The sequence below is a fragment of the Drosophila ananassae genome (genome assembly GCF_017639315.1).
Source record: "Drosophila ananassae strain 14024-0371.13 chromosome Y unlocalized genomic scaffold, ASM1763931v2 tig00000100, whole genome shotgun sequence".
NCBI lineage: Eukaryota > Metazoa > Arthropoda > Insecta > Diptera > Drosophilidae > Drosophila > Drosophila ananassae.
The window spans coordinates 282,757-308,304 of record NW_025319062.1 but is presented as its reverse complement, the minus strand read 5'-3'; the positions used below and the strand labels follow the sequence as shown (position 1 = coordinate 308,304).

The following is a 25,548-nucleotide window of genomic DNA, read 5'->3' as shown; positions in this document are numbered from 1 at the left end:
CCTCCCCTTCGCAAAGTTCTATCACATCTAAAAGTGGTGTACCTACTAGGAAAGACTTCGGAGCTTAAGATCTCCGGCTTTAACCAAGTTTCTGTAAATACTATAATGTGGGATGCAAAAAAAGAACTATCAGAATACAGTTTGGGAAGTTTACTACGTAACCCTCTTGTATTCTGATAGGTAAGTGTTAATGAAGACATTAGTTTTTTGAGATTGAGGAAGATGAGGTGGAAGGTTGATCAGTGGCCTTAACATGTGGGAGTTAAGGCCACCCACAGGTTTAGTTATCTTTTTTTTCACCGTACTTGGCTGATGTTCTTGGACGAAAATGTTCTCTGGCCAAAAGCTGGCGGAACAGATCGCCTTAAACATCTGCAAGGGCACACGTATTTTGAAAGATGACGTGTGCCTGGTGTATGAATATTTTAATTTTGTAATATCCACCACCTTTATGTCGGCTTTTGCTTTGGCTTTGATGTAAGCCGAGATATCAATCTCCGAAGTATCAGGGGCAAGCCGGGAAACAAAAATGTGTTTCGATGGTGGGATCACCTGCAAGGGTTTTGGTGCCGCCGTAACTAAGACTGCGGCATCAGTGCGTACCGGGGGTCCGGACGGTTTATTACCCTGTTTGGTGACCGTTACAGGAGTTTCAATTATTGGGACTGGGATCACTTGAAGCGATGCCGAGACATTCGGAAGCCGAATTTTTCTCAGGTCCGGCCCTTGGGGTGGCCAGAGATATAAGCGGCTGCATAGTTGTCGGCTGAGCAGGCTGAAGATTATTCGACCCGAGCACATCACTAAAAGCGGATTTCTTACGCTTTGGAGACTCATTTAGTAGTTGAAGGCTACTAAACTGTGTATCAAGCGCACAAAGTTTGTCATTGATTTTTCGAAAACCACTAATCAACTCCTTGAAACCGCTTTTAGTCTGCCTCATGAACGATCTCATTTCGTCCTGAACAGCACGACAACCATCACAGCAAAAGTGGAGACCAGACCTACGCGGATTGCATCCGAAACTGAGGCCGTGAACCCGACACACTTAGCGTGTAAAACGTTTTCACAGAGCCAGCAATGGATGGTAGGCTGGGAAGACGAGATTGTCTTATTGCAAGACTTTAATGCACAGACCAATTTAAAATCCATAATTATTAAATATTTAAATAATTAATTTATTAAAAATTATTTAAAATTAAATAATTAATTTATTAAAAATTATTAAAAATTAAATAATTAATTTATTAAAAATTATTAAAAAAAAATAATAATTAATTTAAAAATATTATTTGATTTTATTAATGAGGAACCTTGAACCACTGTACCAAGGAAACGAGAAGGGGAGATTAAAGAGAGCAGTTAGTGCAAGTTAGTAAGATTCAAAGAAATAGAGATAAGAATCTCTATTGAGCGAGAGTAGAAGCAAAAGAATAGCAACAACACCGTAGGAGATGAAGAAGCAGAGCAGGGCTATGTTTGGAAAGTAAATTAAATAAATAATTATTTTACCTCCAAATATATCACTGCACACGCGAAGCGATACGGATCTAAAAAATTGCAATTTGTTTTTATATCAGTAAAGAAATAAACACCGATTGTTTATAGAAAGCTTATTGCAAATTTTACAAAAACGTAGTGCGCACAAAAAAAACACGTCCGTCCGCTTTAAGATAAAGAGAGGAAGTATATTCTTTCTTATTTCAACTGTACATTGGCTTAATTGTATAATATTATTTCCTTGAATTGTTTTATTAAATAATTCACAATTTTGGTTAATTTGCATTTTACTTAAATTATATGTTATTACAATATTTGGTTCATTGTATTTTATAAATTCTTTTTCTGAAATAAAAGTGTGTTGACAAATTGCAAATTGATTTGTAAGGATCTTTGAAATACATTAGTCAGTTACTAAATATTTTTTATCCATTACATCCACTAAAGGATTTGCAGAATTTTCCAAATAATAAAAACTTTTATTGTCTAATATATAAAATTCTCGTGTCACAGTTTTCGTTACCATACTCCTCCGAAACGGCGTGACCGATTTTGATGAAATTTTTTTGTGCTTATCCGGTATCTATGAGAATCGGCCAACATCTATTTTTCATCCCGAATAATTGCCGGGAAAATCAAACCGCATTTTTCTATTTCCCATACAAACGTTTTCTAAATAAAATGGAGGCTACAATAATAGTAGGCGCCGGTACGTGATTCATTGTTTGACAGCTTCTCATTGTTCTCTGCTCAGTTAATTTTATGTGACAAACCGATATTGTGTTCACTGAAAAATTGTGAAAAATATTGGAAAAATTTTAATTTAAAACCATCAAATCACTCACGTGTATTGTGGAAATTATTTTTCAAATTCATTTGTCTTAAGCCAGCAACAAGTGTATTGTGATAGTGACACTTTATGAGCGGGAAATTTTCTCACTTTGATTAATTACAATTTACGATGCCGAGGAGAAGACGGCATGACTTAGGTCGTCGTAGTCAACTAAATGTGCGAAGAGCTACGTCACGTGCTAACCGCACTGATGACCAGAGACAGGCAGATCAAGAAAATAGTCGTATTGCTATGTCAGAATTGCGTTCTTTAGTGAGTGACAATGTAGGAGATAGGCTTAGAATGCAATGAGTTCGGGCACATCAAACACATCAACAGCAAGCTAGACATAATGAAATTGAGCGAATCCGCAGACGTAGTGCTCCTGTGATTCTTGAACGAGCTGCATTCCACTATGATCCGGCAATTGATTATTTTGCCGACAAATCTGTAAAAATTGGGGAAATGAAAACAATTTGTAAATATTGTAAGGCGTTAAAGAACACTGTTGAATCTACTGGATTATGTTGCGCTGAAGGCAAAGTAAAATTGCCACAATTGGTCCCACCCCCAGATCCTTTACGCTCTTTAGTTTCTGGGATTGGAAATGATTCTATGCACTTCTTGACCAACATTCAGAAATATAACAACTGTTTCCAGATGACATCATTTGGTGCTACACATATTATACAAGACAATTTCATGCCCACTTTTAAGGTATTATATTAAACATATTCAAATTTGTATTAAAATATATATATAGGAAATAATTAATGGCCAAATTTTGAAAAATCACAGATACAAGGACAATTTTATTACTTACTGGGAACTCTGTTAGCACTACCTGATGCAGATCAATATTTACAAATTTATTTTATGGGCAATTCAGATGAGGAAATTAATAATCGTTGTGCTCACAATCCAACAGTGAAGAGAACCATTGTCCAACAATTACAAATGTTTCTTCATCAGAATAACAATTTAGTAAACATGATCAAAATAGCATTGGATCGGATGCCATCTGATAGCCATAATACTGGAAGACTGGCTGTGAAAAGACTGATGAATAACGTCATTGAGGCGTCAATCATAAAAGGAAAATACAAAGGAGAGGATGTCTTGATCCCGCGGATACCGATGATTCCGACGGATATACCATTCGATTTTAAACGCTTACAATTTCCAGTACGTCTGCCTTTTGCGATGACCATAAATAAATCGCAAGGACAATCGTTAGAATTTTGTGGAATCAACTTGGAGTTTCCATGTTTCGCGCATGGACAATTAGACCTCGCGTGTTCGCGCGTCGGAAAACCGTCTTCTTTGTTTATTTACGCACCACAAAACAAAACAAAAAATATAGTTTATGAGAAAGCTTTGAATTAATTAACAGACTGTATTTTAACAGTGTGTGTCTGTGAATACCAAATTTAAATCTTATAAATAGCCAGTATTTCAGAAAAACTCTGTAAGTAAGCAATATGATGTATCGAAAATAATAATAAAACTTCATGTTTTATTCAATAAATGAAGTTGAATAAAATAAGAGGGTACTCTTTAATTTTTGGGATTGATAATGATTGAATTGATAGCTCCGCGAAATTAAATTTTATCTATCTTCAGTTCTTACTGTATCAGATAATTTTTTTAAGTTTGAAAAATTTTAAATTTTGTCACAAAAGAAGATTCTGAACGCAACAAAAAAAAAAAAAACAGCTGGCAGAACGAAGTCTGCCGGGTCAGCTAGTTATTCATAAAATATTCAAATTTATCATTTATGTAAATTTGGCGGCCTAAATTATCCGGATATTTAATTATTCTGCATTTTTGAGTTTCAATAAAAGATGTTGGTATATGGGCTAAAATAAGAGAATTTTTGGTTTGGGTGCATATCCAAGCTGAAGTATTTATTGATAATGATTTTTCTTTATTAATGTCATCTAACTCTTCATGTTTTAATAATTTAGGATTGAATCCCCATTTTTAAATCTTTAATGTATTCTAGAAAAATGTGTTAAGAGTATCTAAAAAGGTGCAATGCCTCATTTTCCTCTTCTTCCCGTATTCATTTATTAATGTCTTCTCTATGTTTATTTATTACACCAATGATTTCATTAAATTCTGAATTTTCTATCATACTTCCTATTATTTTATTTTATATTTAACTCTTTTTTATCTTCTTCTGTTAGTGTACCAAACAAATATTTTTGAGCTGATCCTACAATATTTATTAATCCCCGTTTTTGACTATTTGATGGGATAATCCCTTTTATTTCACGTTTTAATTGTTTAAGTGCCAATGCTATATCTGGAATTGTTTTATATAAATGTTCATAGTCTATAAATTCTTGGTATGTATTTAATATTTTTGTTCGATTTATTTCTATCATGTGGTGTTCGTATTTAAGAGGTACTTTTATAGTTCCCGTATTCAGTAATAAATAGCCATTTTTTGAAGTAATTGGGACAATACTAATTTGTTGAGCCGTTATTAATGGTAACGTTGTCCATGGTACTATTATTACCACTTTCAATATCAGAGTCAAAATTTTCAAAATTTGTAAACTATTTTGAAATTTAAGTTTATGTAAATCCATGATCATGAGATGTGGGGGTTTTGATGACTTGAATTCGCTGATGAGTAAGGTTCTTAATTCATTCCAGTCATGGGTTGAATTCATAAGAAGAATTGAACGTGCAGGTCCAAAGATGAGGTTCAGGATAGCTATTTAATTTGGTATATATATATTTTTTTTAATTGTCTTGATTATATTAATAATTTTATTTTATTTGTTTATTTCAAATAGACATTAGAAATCCTCATTCGTGATTTGACTAATGATGAGTTCACTGGTATTAAAATTTTTTATGTAATGTTTGTTCACACTAGAAATCCTCATTCGTGATTTCACTAATGTTTAAAAATGTTTACAGATTCGTTTTGCGGACACAATAAATTCGCGGTGTATTTAGTTCGATACTTAAAACACCCGAGGATAATTGTATCCTACCGACTGCGCCATGTTTTAATGTTTTATTTCCCGATTTAAAATTAAAAATTAAAAATTAATATTTTTATTTTATAAATTTTATTTTCAAATATCAAGAATGAGTTATAAAGATATCCTATTGGATTGATCGTTAATTATAAACTTATTTTACAAATTAAATTTTCTTCTAAAAGAAAATTTCGGTGACAGCGACGCTGGCAGCATAGATGGACTTTGGTTGAATAGTTTTGATTGGTCAGAGTTTTATGCTGACATGCAGGTTCCCAGGATGGGCACTTGTTTATGAATTTGGAGCAAAAGGGGTTTGATGTTTACGTCTACTGTCGTCGATAAAGGCGTGGGAATAGTTTATGTCTATGTTTATGTCTGGATGCCAATGATAATGCTATGGGAAAGGGTTTGTGTCTAGCCTATTTGAATTATTCCCACAGTAGGCTCTGGAATGTTGTATATATATAACTAGCAGTACCCTGCCACGTTTCGCTGTGGCATATTGTTGTTGCACGCATAAAAAATAAGTCAAACAAAAAAGAATAATTTTCAAATTAATTAAATTCTGTAATACTTGTGGGTATACAATATTCTTTGTTTCTCCTCCTTAATCATTCATTATTATTTCTGTATTTTAGTACATAGGTTGCTCTTCACTTAAGCACCTTGTGATACACGACATTTTTTGTTTTATTATCAGGCGCAAAAACAAACAACGCAGATGGTCTTCCGACCCGTGAACATGCCACGTATAATGCATATGACGTGGGCTACCAATGTACGTCGCCGGCAGAATAGTTAATCGACCAATATTAGCTGCATTTCCTCCAGTACTAACTGCATCGCGTAAATGGATGTACTCCTCAGAACGCAGTTTGGCTTGGTTCAACCTAATAAATGTTAAACGTTCCGTTTCTATTTTTACATACATGTCAACGCAATACTGCTGAAACAATCGACGAAACCGCAGCAAATAGTTGTCAGCATTTTGACGAATCATCAAACGATATGCATAATAATTCATTGAGCTAACTTTCTTTGTAGTTTCTTCACCTGAAATTAAAAATTTGATAATTAACCATTTCAAAGGCAAATAATACAGTTTACTTTACCATTCAATGGATTTATCATTTTAATATTAAAATAATATCCATCTTCTCCTTTCCAAAACATCAGTGGGTATTGCAATGCGTCATATGATCGATGAGTTTCCGATATTTGTTGCAGTTGCCCAGTATCGCGACGTGTAAGCACAATATCTCGTTTTTCAAATTGTTCACCAACAATCAGGATGGCAACTTCGTCTACTGTTGGAGCATTAAATGTGCGTTCGTGTGTTCCAGATGGTCGTTTATCTGCTTTGATGACAACTTTATAGTCATCATTTGGCATGCGCTCTAAAGCACTCTTAAACAACCTGACCAACGCATGATGTTCATGAAGCAGACACTGCAAGTCTTGAAGAATTGTTCGCTTCATTCCTGCATTGATCCCTAGGCGTCGATCAAGTTGTTCTTCCATGTTGCCCATGAAATATATTTGTAAAAATTTATTCTGTGTATCTTCGAAAGGTAGTAATGATCCAATTCGATGGTGAATCTGTCCTTGTATCTACAAAATAAAAACCAGATTCTTTAACTACGTTCTATGTAAGTACAAAAATAAATACCTTAAATGTCGGATTAAAACCTCCTTCTTCGATAATGTCTGCCCCAAATGACGTCATTTGGAAACAACTATTGTATTTTCGAGTATTTGCAAGAAAGTGGCGTGATTCTTGTGTTTCGCCGCAAAGCAATGAATACAATGGCTCTTGTGGCGGAGTCAACACTGGCAATTTCACTTTACCATTAACGCAGCATAATCCAGGCGTTTCTCCGGAAAACTTTAATGCACCACAATACTCGCAAACAACGTCCATTTGCCCAATGCAAACGCTAGGATGCAAGCTGTAATCATTGCTGCAATCGTATCGAAACGCAGCTCGATTCAAATCAGCTAAATATCTGCGTCGCAAATTGAAATCTATTTGAGAAGCACGAAGTCGAGCCATACTATTGCGGCGCTGTTCACGTGCAATTTCTCGTTCTTCTTCAGTCCTTTCATATGCAATATTTTGTATTGTTCTTGCATTACGGCTTTGTCGGGAAAGATTCGACCGTCTTGGTCGCGGCATTATTAATTAAACTTCACTTCACTTCAATCCACTTGTTAATTATTTATTTAATAGAAATAGTTTTAATATTGATTTCAGCGCAACACAATCTTTTTGGTTCGTTGTTAAATTTGAGAGCCTGACTATGAATTTGACTTCGTTTGTAACTGACATTTTGACATTTGACATTTTCTTCTTAGCTGTCTGCCTAAATAAAAAAGTATGGGCCAGGGAAGAAAGGGAGGAACGCTGTCGAACGGGACAAAAAGTATCCTATGTCCTTCTCCTGGCTCTAAGCTACCTCCCTACCAATTTTCACTCAAATCTGTTCTTCCGTTCTTGATTTATAAGTTGTGTAACATAAAACACGATGTTCTTTTATATATATAGATTTGATAGGTATGGCAGGGTATACTGGTAACATTTATAAACTATTTTGATATTTAATTTTATGTAAATCCATGATCATGAGATGGAGGATTCGTTATCTAGGGTTTCTTGCACGTAATCTTGCACTGAAACGAAAAACAATTTATATAATAGAAAAACAATACGAATATAAAACAATAAAGGAAAGCTAACTTCGGACGGAGCCGATGTTGATATACCCTTGCATTTCAGTCGCAGTCCGCTAGGTGGCGCCACGCATCTTATATTATTAGATATATAGCGGATCGTATATAGTTGGCCGATCTTAATGAAATTTGGCATATCGAATTATTTTGCCCAAAAGAGGAATCCATTGAATCCCATCCTTCTAACTTGAAAAACAACGAAGTTATGGCATTTCCGATCAATCAGTTATATGGCAGCTATAGGATATAGACGGCCGATCCTTATGAAATTTGGCAGATCGTATACGTTTTCCCAAATTAGAATCCATAGAAAGTCCAATCCTTCTAACTTAAAAAACCACGACATTATGCCATTTCCGATCAATCAGTTATATGGCAGCTATAGGATATAGTCGACCGATCCCGGCCGTTCCGACTTATATACTGCCTGCAAAGGAAAAAAGGGTGTGGGCAAAGTTACAACTCGATAGCTTTAAAACTGAGAGACTAGTTTGCGTAGAAACAGACAGACTGAAAGACGGACATGCTCATATCGACTCAGGAGGTGATCCTGATCAAGAATATATATACTTTATAGGGTCGAAGATGTCTCCTTCACTGCGTTGCACACTTTTGACCAAAATTCTGCAGAGAGTATGCAGAGGGTATGCAAGGGTATAAAGATACACTGACAAGAAAAAAATATATGCAATTTATGAAATTTAAAAAAGAGGAGAAGAGCCAAAAGAATAAAAAAGGAGGAGAATACGCAAAGGGGTTACAAAAAAAGAAGGTTAAAAAAATCGAGAGATAAAGAGGAACAGAAATTAAAGAAGCTGTAATTTCAGTCGTTTCCCGAAGAAGGGTGGAAGGGTGATGAGATTAAATCTCCCACACACCAAGACAGGTTGCAAGAGCAGCGGGGGCCAGCAGCGGTGGCCAGCAGAAGGGAAGAACTGTGTTTGGAACGGCCAAAGAGAGTGCGCGGGGTGCCTGGATGAAGTACGGCGACCTGCGTAGTAACATTATAAGTCTGAGTCTGGGGTAAGAAAGTTTAATCAACAAAAAGAGCTCGCCAATAGAAATGCGACGGGAATTGGTTAACGGCGAGAACAGAGGAACGAAGGATTAACGGCAGGAAGCGAGATTTGCAAGGATTAAAAGAGGCCTCAGGCGCTCTAAAACTAAAGCCCCGGTGTCACCTGCTCAGCCGGCACCATCTGGAGCCGCCAAGAAACCGAATTTGCCGACCTCTTGAAGAGGATCGCCGAGCTGGAGAAGGATTTGGAACGCTCTCGCCGCACATGGAGCGCACTAACATGGAGCGCACTGACCCCGTTATGCGAGTGAGGTTGGGGTAGGTCAGCCGCCATTTCCAATCGGCCTGACATTACCTAACCCAACAAGTGTTTGCCATGCGGCGTCAGGGAGACTGCCGTCTTGGAGCGGATCTCAAACGGTACTGTATACAGTTTCGCGGAACTGTACCACGAGGAATAGTTACGCATCGCCATCAGGCTACAGTGAACTACCGGCACTACGGTTCCAGCGCATGGTTTCGGGCTACACAATGAAGTGGCCGGCGGAACATCGGAACGAGCGCCTTCTCCTGGAGACGGTGCCTGGGCGACAAGTATTGGAGGAACTGCAAGCTGGGAGCCACGAAAGTTTCCTTTCTTTTTATAAGATGGAACTTCTTCCAATGATTTTTTCAAATTGTGATCTATCGATGCTAATATTTCTTCTTGGCAAATCCGGCTAGAGACCGGTTGTTGAGGAGTTGAGGAATTTGTCATGTATTTTTCCGATAGTATCCATCCAAGAAGCGTTTTTTGCAGTATGGGATGGTTCGGACCTTGGTTTATTTGGCCAACGGACAAAAATTCGAAAAATGACTCAGCTTCAATTAACATATCTATCCGCTGAGCTTTATAAAAATATGGGTCTGCTAAGGGCAAGTTCTCTGGTAGGGTCAAATTTTTCACGTTTACTGACTGGTCAGGGTGATAGCCTGAAATGGTTTTTGCTGAGCCTAATGATTTCATCATTAATCATTCGGTGTATTTCGTGATTATCAAATTCGTTTACTGCTTATGGGTACTGTCACGCACCTCCTATGCCACTGCCCGGCACTTGGTCGCAGCAGACTCAAACACTTCGGGTACGCAGAACTCTCGGACCTCAACGATCTCTCAGAGATCTCTCCACGCGGACTGGTTGCCTTCATTAAAAAAGCAGGTTGGGACCATGGGCCGCCACAGACAGTCTAGGCATACATGCACCCCTGGTAGACAGGAAGGAGTGGGGGGGGGGGGTTAACACTTAGGTGAAACCCTTGCCCCAGCGGTAACACAAGGAGCCCTAGCGGCTCAAGTGGAAGCGGGGGGGTCTTCTATGACCCCCTAGCATCACCGCTTTAACCTAACCTAACCTATGGGTACTGTCTTGAGTAGAACGGTTTATCGTTAATTGTGTCTATTTCATAACGAACGTCCGTCCGGAATGGCAAATTCGTATTTATTTCTGAATGTATTTTTTTTTTTGTGCTATTGGGTTATTATTAGTTCAATGTAGTTTTCTATATCGGTTTCATCTGTATTGTTTTCTAAATTGTTTATGCCGAAAATATTTTCGGCTGTTTTATCCATATTCTTATATGCTGCAGTGTTTATATCGTTTGAATAAGATTTTACATCGACATCGTGTTCAGTCTGAGTACCCTGAACCACTTGAGGGATAATTGTCGGAAATCTGACTTTCGGTGCATTTGGAACTTAAGTGTTTCGACGGCGTGTTCGAGTTTTATGTTCCCCAAACTGTTACATTTATAATTGTCAGAAGTATCGCTGACAGAGTTTTTGGACCCTGAGTGCTCTAAACTGTATATGTCGGAATTAACATCGACGTCGTGTTTGGTGCTTATATACCCCATACTTTTTATGCTAAGTGAATTCTTGCTTGACAAATTTTCGTGGTTACAATATTTGTCTAAAATATATTTTTTTAGTGGAAGTATAGTTGTTTCTTTGTTTAGTTCTAATAAATTTATTTTTTCATCATAGTGTAATTTTTCGATTTTTCCCTTACATGTTAGTGGGTTATTGTTCGTATCAATGACTGCTCCTATCTTTTTTAGTAAATTGAATCCTATTAATAAATCTGCCTTTAAGCCCTCTATTTCGTAAAAAATTTGTTTTGTTTGAAAAATTGTTATTGTTAAGTTATTGTAAACTATTTGTAAAATTGTTAAGTATCCATTAACCGTGGATACAGTATCTATCAGAACATTAAGTTTTTTAGTCAAATCGTAATATGTATTGCAGACCTATTTTTCTTCTAAAAATGTTCCTCTTTGATATTATTTATGCGCATTTTATTGTTTCTAGGTTGAGCAGATGTCTCAATTTTTGCGCGTTTGGCTGCATGTTCTGGTTGTTGGAATGACTTTATATTCTGATTAAATGAATTATATTGGAGGCTATTTGTAGTTTGGTACTGTTCACTATTGGTTGGGTTGGTTACTATTTCTATTTTGGATTTGGATGCTGGTGTCCACTTCCATAGGTTCGCTTCTGTTTTGGTATGTATTATTCCTTTGAGTCCAAGTATTATAACTTGGATAGGGATTATACCGAGTGTTATTGTGTTAATAGCTATTATGGTTTTGGTAGCTTTTACTATTTTGGGGGTTATTTTTATTTTGGGAATTATTATTATTCTGAGTCGAATTTCTATTATTGTGCTGATAATTGGGATTTTGTCCATTATAATTTTTTTAATTGTCGTTGGTTCTGTTCAGGCGCAATTGATTTCCCTGATTCTGACCATCAGATTTATAAAATTGTCGTTGAGGAGCGCTAAAACAAAGTTTATAACGGTTCCATGTTCCATGTCAAAGTTTATAACGGTTCCATGGCTTGTTAAATCGTCGTTGGCTTTTCCTACTATCTTGTTTCTTAAAATGGTTAGGGCTACAAAGTACCGACGGCTTTTGCGGACATAGAGTCCCATTGCCGTTTCTGCAGCTTCTCGGCAAGCTATACGTAATTGTCTAGATTTCCAGCGAACTGGGGAACGGATTTGACTATCTCTAGTGTTTAGTCGCATGGTATGGTATCGTCAATCTTTTCGATTTGGAATTCGGTCACTAAGTTGGATTTGGAATCCAAGAGTTTAATTCAATTTATTTATTTAAATTTTAAAATTAAATTTGTCCGAAAGCTTGCGAAGCCTCGTCGCCGATGTGGATTCTACGGTCCTCATAATCATGAGCTTGAAAAATAAGCCTGCGATTACTAAACCTTTTGTTTAGCAGCTCCAATACGTGGTCATAATTTTTTTCCGTGAACTCCAACGATCAAACAGTTTCCAAGGCAGATTAGCGAAGGCAGGACCGCAACCGCAGAAGCTTCTCTAGCCGACTTATAATATAGATGTCATTAAATGTTAATAGTGAGCGAGATCTCGTATGTGATTAGCGCTTTTTAAAATGCTGGAAGGAAGGCTTGCAAATAAAGTGACTGTGTTGCTTGGAGTACAAAATAAAAATAATCTTAATTATAAAGATGTATGTACAGGTATATGTATAACTGTTGGAGATTTTTGTTGGATTTTTTGTCTACCTTGTGTTTTTGCAGATCTTTGATATTGGTTTGGATATTTTTCAGTTCCACTAATGTTTTGTCCTTCGTTATCATCTAGGTTTCCCGGGATAGATTTGAATATGGTCCCCAGACCATTAATAAGATCTCTTTTACTTCTAGTTCTCTTTTAGAAGATTCTGGAACTACGGGTCGAAGTATGTTGAGAATTATGTGCCTTATTTTATGGGCAAATGGTGTTTCTATTTGTCTTGCAGTTGTTGATCTGGTAAGGAATACTATTTGACTATTGAAGTGATTTTAGTGGTTGTGAAGCGATTGGTATAATTTGTGTGTCTTCGTTTATGTTCAAATTTAGCTTAATTCTACTGAGAGCGTCAGCGACAACGTTTTGTGACCATTTTTTGTATAGGAGAGGAGAGTTTGAAGAGTTTTCCATCGAAGTAGTTTTGGATTCTGGCCTTTCAGATTTTCTAACCAGATTAAGCTTATGGACCGTGGTTATTTGGAATCTACGCCCGAAGAGGTATGGTCTGAAATGACCAAATGATAGCTAGCATTTCTTTCTCTATCATAGAATAGTGGAATTCCGTGTCCGATAGTTTCCTGCTAGCGAAAGATATGGCTCTGTCATCAGTGTCATTGTGACAACACAGAGCCTATCGCATAATTACTTGCGTCTGTGGTCAACGTGTATTATTCGGTTACAACGGTTTATTCGAGTATAGTCGCTTGAGGTTTGCTTTGATGTCATCCCAACTGAGACACTCACCGCCTCGTCCGCCCTGCCTTTAGTTTTGTCACGGATAGTTCCCAGTAAGTACTGTCCGCAAGTTGCTTGGTCCACTGATCCGGCTAACAAAAGTAGTTGTTCTACTCTACTTACGAATCTATCAAGGTTGTCAGGTGGGTCGTAGGTGGGTAGTTGATGAAAAAGGGCTATTAGTTGTTGTAGATTCAGGCATGTGTTTGTGGAAGTTACCGGAACCCTTTGTGTGTCTTTCAAATCGCCTCATGGCCATGCTCCTTCATAAACTCATTCTTGTTCAAGTTGACTCTAATCTTTTACTTGAAAAAATAAAATTTTCTGTTCCAAATAGTTCAACCAGGTCCTTCCGACCACTTTGGTTACCAATTTGTAGATCAAATTTTTCGGACCATGATCCTTTTCGTGTTATCTGTAAAAATTATAATCTATTGTCCCATTTATTTTCCCCTGAATTATCCCTTGATGTAAAAAAATCTAAATTGTTTGTTTTTCTTTTAGAATAATTTTCCTAATTCTTAATTATAATTAATTAATTTTAAAATTGTATATATAAAGAACAAAAGCTGGCGGAACAAATCGTCTGGAACATCTGCAAGGGCACACGTATTTTGAAAGATGACGTGTGCCTGGTGTATGAATATTTAAATTTTGTCCACCACCTTTATGTCGACTTTTGTTTTGGCTTTGATGTAAGCCGAGATATCAATCTCAGAAGTATCAGGGGCAAGCCGGGAAACAAAAATATGTTTCGATGGTGGGATCACCTGCAAGGGTTTTGGTGCCGCCGCATCTAGTACAGCGGCATCAGTACGTACCGGGGGTCCGGACGGTTGATTACCCTGTTTGGAGACTGTTACAGGAGTTTGAATTATTGGGTCTGGGACCACTAGAAGCGATGCCACAGAGGACATATCGGACAATTGCTCATTGATCCCGAGACATTCGGAAGCCGAATTTTTCTCAGGTCCGGCCCTTGGGGTGGCCAAAGATATAAGCGGCTGTATATTTGTCGGCTGAGCTGGCTGAAGATTATTCGACCCGAGCACATCACTAAAAGCGGATTTCTTACGCTTAGGAGACTCATTTAGTAGTTGAAGACTACTAAACTGTGTATCAAGCGCACAGAGTTGGTCATTGATTTTACGAAAAACACGAATAAACTCCTTGAAACCGCTTTTAGTCTGCCTCATGAACGATCTCATTTTGTCCTGAACAGCACGACAACCGTCACAGCAAAAGTGGAGACCAGACCTACGTTAGATTGCATCCGAAACTGAGGACGTGAACCCGGCACACTTAGCGTGTAAAACGTTTTCACAGAGCCAGCAATGGATGGTAGGCTGGGAAGACGAGATTGTCTTATTGCAAGACTTTAATGCACAGACCAATTTAAAATCCATAATTATTAAAAATTTAAATAATTAATTTATTAAAAATTATTTAAAATTAAATAATTAATTTATTAAAAATTATTAAAAATTAAATAATTAATTTATTAAAAATTATTAAAAAAATTAATAATTAATTTATTAATATTATTTGATTTTATTATTGAGGAACCTTGAACCACTGTACCAAGGAAACGAAAGGGGTAGATTAAAGAGAGCAGTTAGTGCAAGTTAGTAAGATTCAAAGAAATAGAGATAAGAATCTCTATTGAGCGAGAGTAGAAGCAATAGAATAGAAGCAACACCGTAGGAGATGAAGAAGCAGAGCAGGGCTATGTTTGGAAGGAAACTTAAACAAATTATTATTTTACCTCCAAATATATCACTGCACACGCGAAGCGATACGGATCTAAGAAATTTCAATTTGTTTTTAGATATGTAAAGAAATAAACACCGATTGTTTGTAGAAAGCTTATCACAAATTTTACAAAAACGTAGTGCGCACAAAAAAAACACGTCCGTCCGCTTTAAGATAAAGAGAGGAAGTCAGGTAGACTTAAGTTATTTTTTGTTGAATATATCGAATTATAACGTCAAGCCGAGTGCTTGTACTTTTCTTTTCGTTGTTTTCGAAATTCATAGTAAACAGCCACCTTTCGTTTTTTTAAATTTTTGAGATAAAATAATCTCATTTTACATTTTGGCGCATACGTACTTAAAAATAGTAGAGCTAAATTTCATTAAGTTATTGCCAATATAAATGAACAATTGCCGGTGGACAAAATTAAGACGCATAAATTATTCCAAAATCACGGTCGCCCCCTACCTCTAATTCTACCCCTCCCTCCATTATCCGCTGCTGTATGTATGCAAGTATATGCATTTTTGGCGCCTTTTGTTCAACGGAACGCCAAGTGACACGATACCCTACAATCGGTTCGGTATATTGTTTTCGGTATCATGGTATATGGCGAACAAATATTCAAATACTCAGTGCCTCGACTATAGCTTTATTCGACTATCAATTAATTAATTTATTATTTTTGTTGGTTGAAAATTAATAATTTTTTTTATTATAAAAAAAATAAAAAATTATAATTTACAGAATTACTTTAAAATAAAAATTTTAAATAAAAGTAATATTGTGTATTGTTTGTATTATTTTTGTTTAATTAAAATTAAAATTTATTTAATTTTATTAATTAAAATTTTATTTATTTATTAAACTTAAAAAAATTTTTAAATATTAAAATTGCATTGAATTAACTTCTTTTTAGAAAAGAAATAATTTTATAGAATGGAAAGTAATAAAACCAAAATTAATTTCATGACGCTTCATGGAACGGCTGCACTTGGAATGCCTTGATCATTAAGTCGGATCCAACCGTTTTGGGCAACAAATTCGAGATAGCCATTTATGTTGCTTGAGAGAAGATATACTCCGATTTATGTCGCTTGAGAGAAGATTATCTCGAGATCCGAACTTAAAGAAAAAGTATGTGGAATTTATGGAACAATACGAATCCCTAGGTCATATGTCCACTGCAAGCAATGATGTTCTTGCTACTCCCACCAGTTTGTCTTACGGCCTTAAAGTACAACGACCAAACTACGAGTCGTTTTTGATGCGTCCTGTAAGACATTCACACAAAAATGTTCAAATGATTTGTTGATGGTCGGTCCACCAATTCAGGAAGATCTGCACTAAAGTCTTCTTCGGTTTCGGCTAAAGAAATTCGCTCTGATAGCTGACATAAAAAAGATATATCGCCAAGTAATGGTGAACGAAGCAGATAGGCGATACCAGTGGAGAAAAGACCCATCTGAGTCCTTAAAATTGTGCAAGCTCAACACCGTTACATATGGCACTGCACCAGCCCCATTCCTGGCCATAAGGTGCTTGAAGAGGTTAAGTGAATCGCCAAGATATGTAATATTGCCAAGTTACTTGAGCGTATTGTCTCCAAAAAGCTAACATTTTTGATTCGTAACTTTATTTCTCACAATCAACATGGATTCCTGCCTGAGCGATCCACCACCGTTTATACGGACTTCTCTAAAGCCTTTGATAAAGTTTGCCATGCAGCCCTACTTGCTAAATTGTTCAGATTAGGTGTTCATTCCTCCATGTTAAGTTGGTTGGAGCCTTATTTGGCAGACCGACCATGCCACGTTCCCATTGGTGATGCCACCTCGAGTCCCTTTATTGCCTCATCTGGCCTCCCGCAAGGTAGTTCTTTGGGGGTAGTTCCTATTCATCATTTTCATCAATGACATCTCCTCTTGCTTTCTTTATTCGGACTTTCATGTCGAACATGCCCTCAGGGAAGTCATGGTGGGAGTTAAGCTGTAAAGACGGTGAATTATCAACATTTGACCACCTGAGTTCTGGGATATTAAAGTCACCCATAGCTATCAGCTGGTCACCATCAGACAGACGATCGAAAACCAAACGAATAGCGGACAAATGTTGCCAGTATGTTGGCGGTTCGGACGAAGGTGGTATGTACGAACAGGTAACATACAAAGATTGATCGGACAAAGTGATTTTGATGCAAAGAAATTCAATGTCACCAAACTCTTGTGATTTTACCTCTTCAGAAGCGAGTTTGGAGTCTACAGAAATTAGCACTCCTTCTCCCCTTCGCAAAGTTCTATCACATCTAAAAGTGGTGTACCTACTTGGAAAAACTTCGGAGCTTAAGATCTCCGGCTTTAACCAAGTTTCTGTAAATACAATAATGTGGGATGCTAAAAAAGAACTATCAGAATACAGTTAGGGAAGTTTACTACGTAACCCTCTTGTATTCTGATAGGTAAGTGTTAATGAAGACATTAGTTTTTTGAGATTGAGGAAGATGAGGTGGAAGGTTGATCAGTGGCCTTAACATGTGGGAGTTTTACACCCACAGGTTTGGTTATCTTTTTTTTCACCGTACTTGGCTGATGTTCTTGGACGAAAATGTTCTCTGGCCAAAAGCTGGCGGAACAGATCGTCTTGAACATCTGCAAGGGCACACGTATTTTGAAAAATGACGTGTGCCTGGTGTAAGAATATTTGAATTTTGTAATATCCACCACCTTTATGTCGGCTTTTGCTTTGGCTTTGATGTAAGCCGAGATATCAATCTCCGAAGTATCAGGGGCAAGCCGGGAAACAAAAATGTGTTTCGATGGTGGGATCACCTGCAAGGGTTTTGGTGCCGCCGTAACTAATACTGCGGCATCAGTGCGTACCGGGGGTCCGGACGGTTGATTGCCCTGTTTGGTGACTGTTACAGGGGTTTGAATTATTGGGTCTGGGATCACTTAAAGCGATGCCACAGAGGACATATCAGACAATTGCTCATTGATTCCGAGACATTCGGAAGCCGAATTTTTCTCAGGTCCGTCCCTTGGGGTGGCCAGAGATATAAGCGGCTGCATAATTGTCGGCTGACCAGGCTGAAGATTATTCGACCCAAGCACATCACTAAAAGCGGATTTCTTACGCTTTGGAGACTCATTTAGTAGTTGAAGACTACTAAACTGTGTATCGAGCGCACAGAGTTGGTCATTGATTTTACGAAAAACACGAATAAACTCCTTGAAACCGCTTTTAGTCTGCCTCATGAACGATCTCATTTTGTCCTGAACAGCACGACAACCGTCACAGCAAAAGTGGAGACCAGACCTACGTTAGATTGCATCCGAAACTGAGGCCGTGAACCCGGCACACTTACCTTGTAAATCGTTTTCACAGAGTCAGAAATGGATGGTAGGCTGGGAAGACGAGAATGTCTTATTTCAAGACTTCAAAGCGCAGTCCAATTTAAATTCCATAATTATTAAAAATTTAAATAATTTATTTATTAAAAATTATTAAAAATTAAATAATTAATTTATTAAAAATTATTAAAAATTAAATAATTAATTTATTAAAAATTATTAAAAAAATTAATAATTAATTTATTAATATTATTTGATTTTATTATTGAGGAACCTTGAACCACTGTACCAAGGAAACGAAAGGGGTAGATTAAAGAGAGCAGTTAGTGCAAGTTAGTAAGATTCAAAGAAATAGAGATAAGAATCTCTATTGAGCGAGAGTAGAAGCAATAGAATAGAAGCAACACCGTAGGAGATGAAGAAGCAGAGCAGGGCTATGTTTGGAAGGAAACTTAAACAAATTATTATTTTACCTCCAAATATATCACTGCACACGCGAAGCGATACGGATCTAAGAAATTTCAATTTGTTTTTAGATATGTAAAGAAATAAACACCGATTGTTTGTAGAAAGCTTATCACAAATTTTACAAAAACGTAGTGCGCACAAAAAAAACACGTCCGTCCGCTTTAAGATAAAGAGAGGAAGTCAGGTAGACTTAAGTTATTTTTTGTTGAATATATCGAATTATAACGTCAAGCCGAGTGCTTGTACTTTTCTTTTCGTTGTTTTCGAAATTCATAGTAAACAGCCACCTTTCGTTTTTTTAAATTTTTGAGATAAAATAATCTCATTTTACATTTTGGCGCATACGTACTTAAAAATAGTAGAGCTAAATTTCATTAAGTTATTGCCAATATAAATGGACAATTGCCGGTGGACAAAATTAAGACGCATAAATTATTCCAAAATCACGGTCGCCCCCTACCTCTAATTCTACCCCTCCCTCCATTATCCGCTGCTGTATGTATGCAAGTATATGCATTTTTGGCGCCTTTTGTTCAACGGAACGCCAAGTGACACGATACCCTACAATCGGTTCGGTATATTGTTTTCGGTATCATGGTATATGGCGAACAAATATTCAAATACTCAGTGCCTCGACTATAGCTTTATTCGACTATCAATTAATTAATTTATTATTTTTGTTGGTTGAAAATTAATAATTTTTTTTTATTATAAAAAATAAAAAATTATAATTTACAGAATTACTTTAAAATAAAAATTTTAAATAAAAGTAATATTGTGTATTGTTTGTATTATTTTTGTTTAATTAAAATTAAAATTTATTTAATTTTATTAATTAAAATTTTATTTATTTATTAAACTTAAAAAAATTTTTAAATATTAAAATTGCATTGAATTAACTTCTTTTTAGAAAAGAAATAATTTTATAGAATGGAAAGTAATAAAACCAAAATTAATTTCATGACGCTTCATGGAATGGCTGCACTTGGAATGCCTTGATCATTAAGTCGGATCCAACCGTTTTGGGCAACAAATTCGAGATAGCCATTTATGTTGCTTGAGAGAAGATATACTCCGATTTATGTCGCTTGAGAGAAGATTATCTCGAGATCCGAACTTAAAGAAAAAGTATGTGGAATTTATGGAACAATACGAATCCCTAGGTCATATGTCCACTGCAAGCAATGATGTTCTTGCTACTCCCACCAGTTTGTCTTACGGCCTCAAAGTACAACGACCAAACTACGAGTCGTTTTTGATGCGTCCTGTAAGACATTCACACAAAAATGTTCAAATGATTTGTTGATGGTCGGTCCACCAATTCAGGAAGATCTGCACTAAAGTCTTCTTCGGTTTCGGCTAAAGAAATTCGCTCTGATAGCTGAAATAAAAAAGATATATCGCCAAGTAATGGTGAACGAAGCAGATAGGCGATACCAGTGGAGAAAAGACCCATCTGAGTCCTTAAAATTGTGCAAGCTCAACACCGTTACATATGGCACTGCACCAGCCCCATTCCTGGCCATAAGGTGCTTGAAGAGGTTAAGTGAATCCGCGAAAAATACATTCCCTCGAGCTGCTAACTTTATTGGGTCTGACTTTTACGTCGACGAAATGTTAACGGGTACTGGTTACGTGGAGGAGCTAAAGATAATTAAATCTGAAGTAACTCAGGTTCTTCAAAACGACTGGATTAAATTGAGTGAGTGGTTTTCAAACTCGCCTGAAGTTACTGCATCCGAGAGCACTGTTAAGCCAATAACACCTTCGCTAAGGCATTAGAAATCGCTTGGGTTCCCAAAGATGACGTATTTAAATTTGAAATTGTTTGACAGTCATAAGTCAAACGGCGACTATGCTTTCGGTGACATCTCAAAGCCATTCGACCCCTTTGGCGTATTAAGCCCAATCCTTATTAAAGGAAAGATCCGGTTGCAGGAGCTTTGGCTTAATAAGGTAGATTGGAATGAGTCGATTCAACTGCATTTGGAATTAGCGTGGAACAAAATTCAGCCTTGTCACAGTTAGAAGATACCTCAATACCGAGATTTGTGATGAGTAAGACGATGTCACCAATTCAAATTCATGTTTTTTCTGACGCATCGATGAAAGCATATGGCCTGCGTCTATAGTCGTTGGGAATCTGCAGAAGGTATTAAAGTCTCGTTGTTGACTGCAAAGTCCAAAGTATCGCCGCTCAAGACAAAGACGCTCCCCCGTCTTGAGTTATGTTCCGCTCTCGCAGACTTCTGCCGCAAAATCAAGTCTCTTACAAATCGTTTCCATCGTTTTTAACGAAGCCGGAAGATAAGTGGCCAACGAGTCCCCGGCTTGATCCGTCACAAGAGCTTTTGCAGATGGAGGTAAAAATGAAGGCGGTCGGATTAACCACAATGGTCTCCACTTCGTATTTATTGGAAGTGATAGAAGGATTTTCTTCTGACTTAAAACTGCTGAGAGTGTTCATTTACATGTTCCGCTTTATAAAGAAGTGTAAAAAATTACCAGTTCTTTTTGATAGTGTACCTATCTTCTTCACCTGTCGAATATTAGGAAGCTTTAAATAAAATTGTCATGATAGTTCAAGAGCACGAGTATCAAGAGGAAATTAAAAATATTCCAAAAAATCTTGTAAGTCCAAGTCTACAGAAGCTAAAATCATTTGTCCATGAAGCTTCTCAGGCTGGGCTTGCCTTTTCGTTGTTGCGGGTCGGGGTGACTAGCTAATGCTCCTATATCGTACGATGCCAAGTTTCCAGTATTGTTGACGAAGCACTCTCAATTTATCCAGAGCTCCTGCTGGATCTGTGTCAGCATTTTCCCGGCGGTCTGCATCTGATTTGGTTTGTACCGCATGCATGTGTCGCACTGACTGACATACTTCCCTATATCTACGTAATATATATTTAATACGTAAAGCGAACCAAACATCTGGACTAATCTTTTTCATCTGCCAGAATGAAACAACGATGGAGAAGAATAAAATCAGACATTGCTTCCAATTTCAAACCTTTATACCACTTACCTTTACATTTTTATTTACACCACATTTTAAATACCAGAAATTTGAATAAAACAGGCCGAAGAAAAAATAAAATTTTTTTTAAATTTTATGTACTTTATTGCTTATTGCTACCCTAATGAAAAATTATCAGAAATAAATTTTATATCTTGTTGATTAATTAAGTCAAGCGTTATCTCTCAGCTACCAGTGAAAAAAATATTGGTTAAATAAAACAACATATATTTTTTCTTTTATTACTTTATTGGAGTTTTACAATCATATTAATGTCAACCCCAGGTGACATCACCTGCAAGGATTTTGGTGCCGCCGTAACTAATACAGTGGCATTAGTTAGTTAGGGTGGCCAGAGATATGAGCGGCTGCATAATTGTCGGCTGAAAATTATTTGCCCTAAGCACATCACTAAAAGAGGATTTTTTGTGCTTTCTTTTCGCGTTCAACCGACTTAGGACCGATTAGATCCGAGATAGTTTAAGCAAGGAGTAGCAGTAAGATATCAAGAGGAATTGAGGCACGAGGCACAGATAAGGCGTTTAGTTTAAGGAATTTAAGATTGTTAGTGGAGCGAAGTTACAAGATGTGGTAGAGACCATTGTAGTCCGAACATAATACCCTGAACGGATGGAGTTGGGCATATGTCGAACTACAATGGCTGAGGAGTAGAGGACGAAAGTTTCTAGTACTTTTACTAGGAACGTTAAAATTTAAGCGTGTTAGTAAATGTTGGCTGTCGAAAATAAATAGCGAAATAAAATAAAAGCACAGTTGCGCTCTCTTGCGAATTCTCCCCGCTTCTCCGTAATAGATAAGCTAGACTTGCACGGTTCCCACTGCATACGTACAGCCCACCTCCCGTCCAACCGACCGAGGGACGCTGCCGCGCAACGTACGGCTCGAATCGCGGGAATAGATCCGAGATAGATAAGCGAGGATTAGGAGATATCACGAGGAAGAGTGTTGCACAGATAAGGCGGTTAATATAAGCGATTTAAGTTTGTTAGTAGAGCAAAGTGACAAGATGTGGTAGAGACCATTGTAGTCCGAACATAATACCCTGAACGGATCGTGTTGGGCATTTGTCGAACTACAATGGCTGAGGAGTAGAGGGCGAAAGTTTCTGGTCCTTCTACTAGGAATGTTAAAGTTTAAGCGTGTTAGTAAATTCTTGCTGTCTATATTTCCATAAATAAGATTATATAGAAACATGACACCCAGCATTGTTCTACGGTTTGTTAATGATGGTAAGTTGATTTGTAAAAGTCTACTACGATAAGAGGGGAGGTAAAGATTTGCATCCCAATTAAGTCCCCTAAGAGCAAGAGTAAGGAAGTTTTTTGTACAGATTCAATGTGATCTTGGTGTAATCCATATTGAGGACTCCAGACACACGTTCCATACTCAAGAATCGGACGGACCAGTGATGTATATAACGTTATAGTTATGTATGGGTCATTAAATTCTTTTGACCATCTTTTAATAAAACCAAGCACACGCATAGCTTTATTAACCATGGTAGATATATGGTCGGTAAATTTAAGTCTCAAATCTAATATGACACCTAGATCGTTAACCTGAGTTAATCGTTCTAAGGCGATCCCATAGAGAAAGTACATAGCCTGGTGAGGACTAGATCGGTAAAAAGACATGAGTGTACATTTCGATCCATTAAGCTTTAGATTATTTGCTAAACACCTATTTGGAAGATTATCCAAATCGGATTGAAGTCTAGACTGGGCGCTAGTGAATTTATACTGAAGGCATAGCTTAACGTCATCAGCGTACATAAGTACAAGTGAATTAGTTAAGGCAAGGAGCCAGTCTTTAATAAACAGTGTAAAAAGTAGGGGTCCAAGATGGCTTCCTTGGGGCACCCCCGATGTGGCGCGGACTAAACGCGAGGTAACATCTTTAAAGAAAACACGTTGGGTTCTCCCTGATAAGTAGCTCGAATCCACATAAGAAGATCAGTTGGGAATCCCAAAAGACTGAGTTTACTTATAAGAAGCGAATGGTTAACAGAGTCAAATGCTTTACTGAAGTCAGTGTATATGACGTCTGTTTGTAAGCCATTCCGGAAGCCATCCGTGATATAAGATGTTAGCTCCAATAAGTTGGTAGTGGTGGAGCGGCGCTTCATGAAGCCATGCTGGCACGGAGCTATTATTGAACTACATAGGTGTTGCAAATGTGGAGTGATAAGTTTTAGAGATGCCTCTATAATTAGCAGAGTCGGATTTTTTGCCTTTTTTATGCAGCGGAATAATGAAGGATTCCTTCCACATAAGGGGAAAGATCGAAGTTTCCAGCGATAGATTAAAGAGTTTAACGAGCGGTTTGCACAGTGCCTCGGCGCAGTACTTCAGAACACAGCCTTAAGAACCTTAAGAAGATCCGATAACACACCACTTTGATCGAAAGAAGGGCAAAATATAAGGTTAACTGATTGGATATTATAAGTGTAAGGCTGAGCTGAACTGCTGCTAGGTGAATACGTAGTTTGAAAAAACTGTGCAAAGAGATCGGCCATTGAAGTCAGTGTATATAACGTCTGCTTGTAAGCCATTCCGGAAGCCATCCGTGTTCCGTGATCCTGATCAGTGTTCGCATAAGAGTTCTCAAACGTAAGCAGTGGGGGAAAGGATACATGTTTACGCTTAGTGTTTACAAGGTTATAAAACTGCTTCGGAACCTGAGTAAACTGAACGAAAGCGTCGAAAAATATGTTCAAAGTGTAATAAAATTTTTGTAATGCGATGTTTATATCCTCGCATGCCAGTAAATCAGACCAATCAAATTCAAAAATTAACTTATTTAATTTCATAAAGTCAGCCTTTCGAAAGAAACGAACTTTATGAGATTTAAGTGTAGACTTAAGGTCAATTAAGGAGTTGTTTTCAATTGAAAGCTCAAGAGTGGGATGATATGGATCCTCAGGGTCAGAAAGGGGCAAAGTTCTGGAAAGAGTAATTCCATCAGGATCACAAACGAAACATAAGTCCGAGTGACATGTCGAACATGCCCTCAGGGAAGTCATGGTGGGAGTTAAGCTGTAAAGACGGTGAATTATCAACATTTGACCACATAAGTTCTGGAATATTAAAGTCACCCAGATCTATCAGCTGGTCACCATCAGACAGACGATGGAAAACCAAACGAATAGCGGACAAATGTTGCCAGTATGTTGGCGGTTCGGACGAAGGTGGTATGTACGAACAGGTAACATTCATAGATTGATCGGACAAAGTGATTTTGATGCAAAGAAATTCAATGTTACCAAACTCTTGTGATTTTACCTCTTCAGAAGCGAATTTGGAGTCTACAGAAATTAGCACTCCTCCTCCCCTTCGCAAAGTTCTATCACATCTAAAAGTGGTGTACCTACTAGGAAAAACTACGGAGCTTAAGATCTCCGGCTTTAACCAAGTTTCTGTAAATACAATAATGTGAGATGCAAAGATCAGAATACAGTTTGGGAAGTTTACTACGTAACCCTCTAGTATTCTGATAGGTAAGTGTTAATAAAGACATTAGTTTTTTGAGATTGAG

General features: G+C 37.3%; 1 long non-coding RNA gene across 1 annotated transcript; it reads left to right on the top strand.

Moving 5' to 3' along the window:
* Nucleotides 1–2,306: 2,306 nt before the first annotated feature.
* LOC123258197 lies at nt 2,307–3,412 on the top strand. The gene is made up of 2 exons (XR_006507994.1): nt 2,307–3,049; nt 3,131–3,412. It is a non-coding gene; the product is annotated as an uncharacterized LOC123258197 (long non-coding RNA).
* The last annotated feature ends 22,136 nt before the right edge of the window (nt 3,413–25,548 follow it).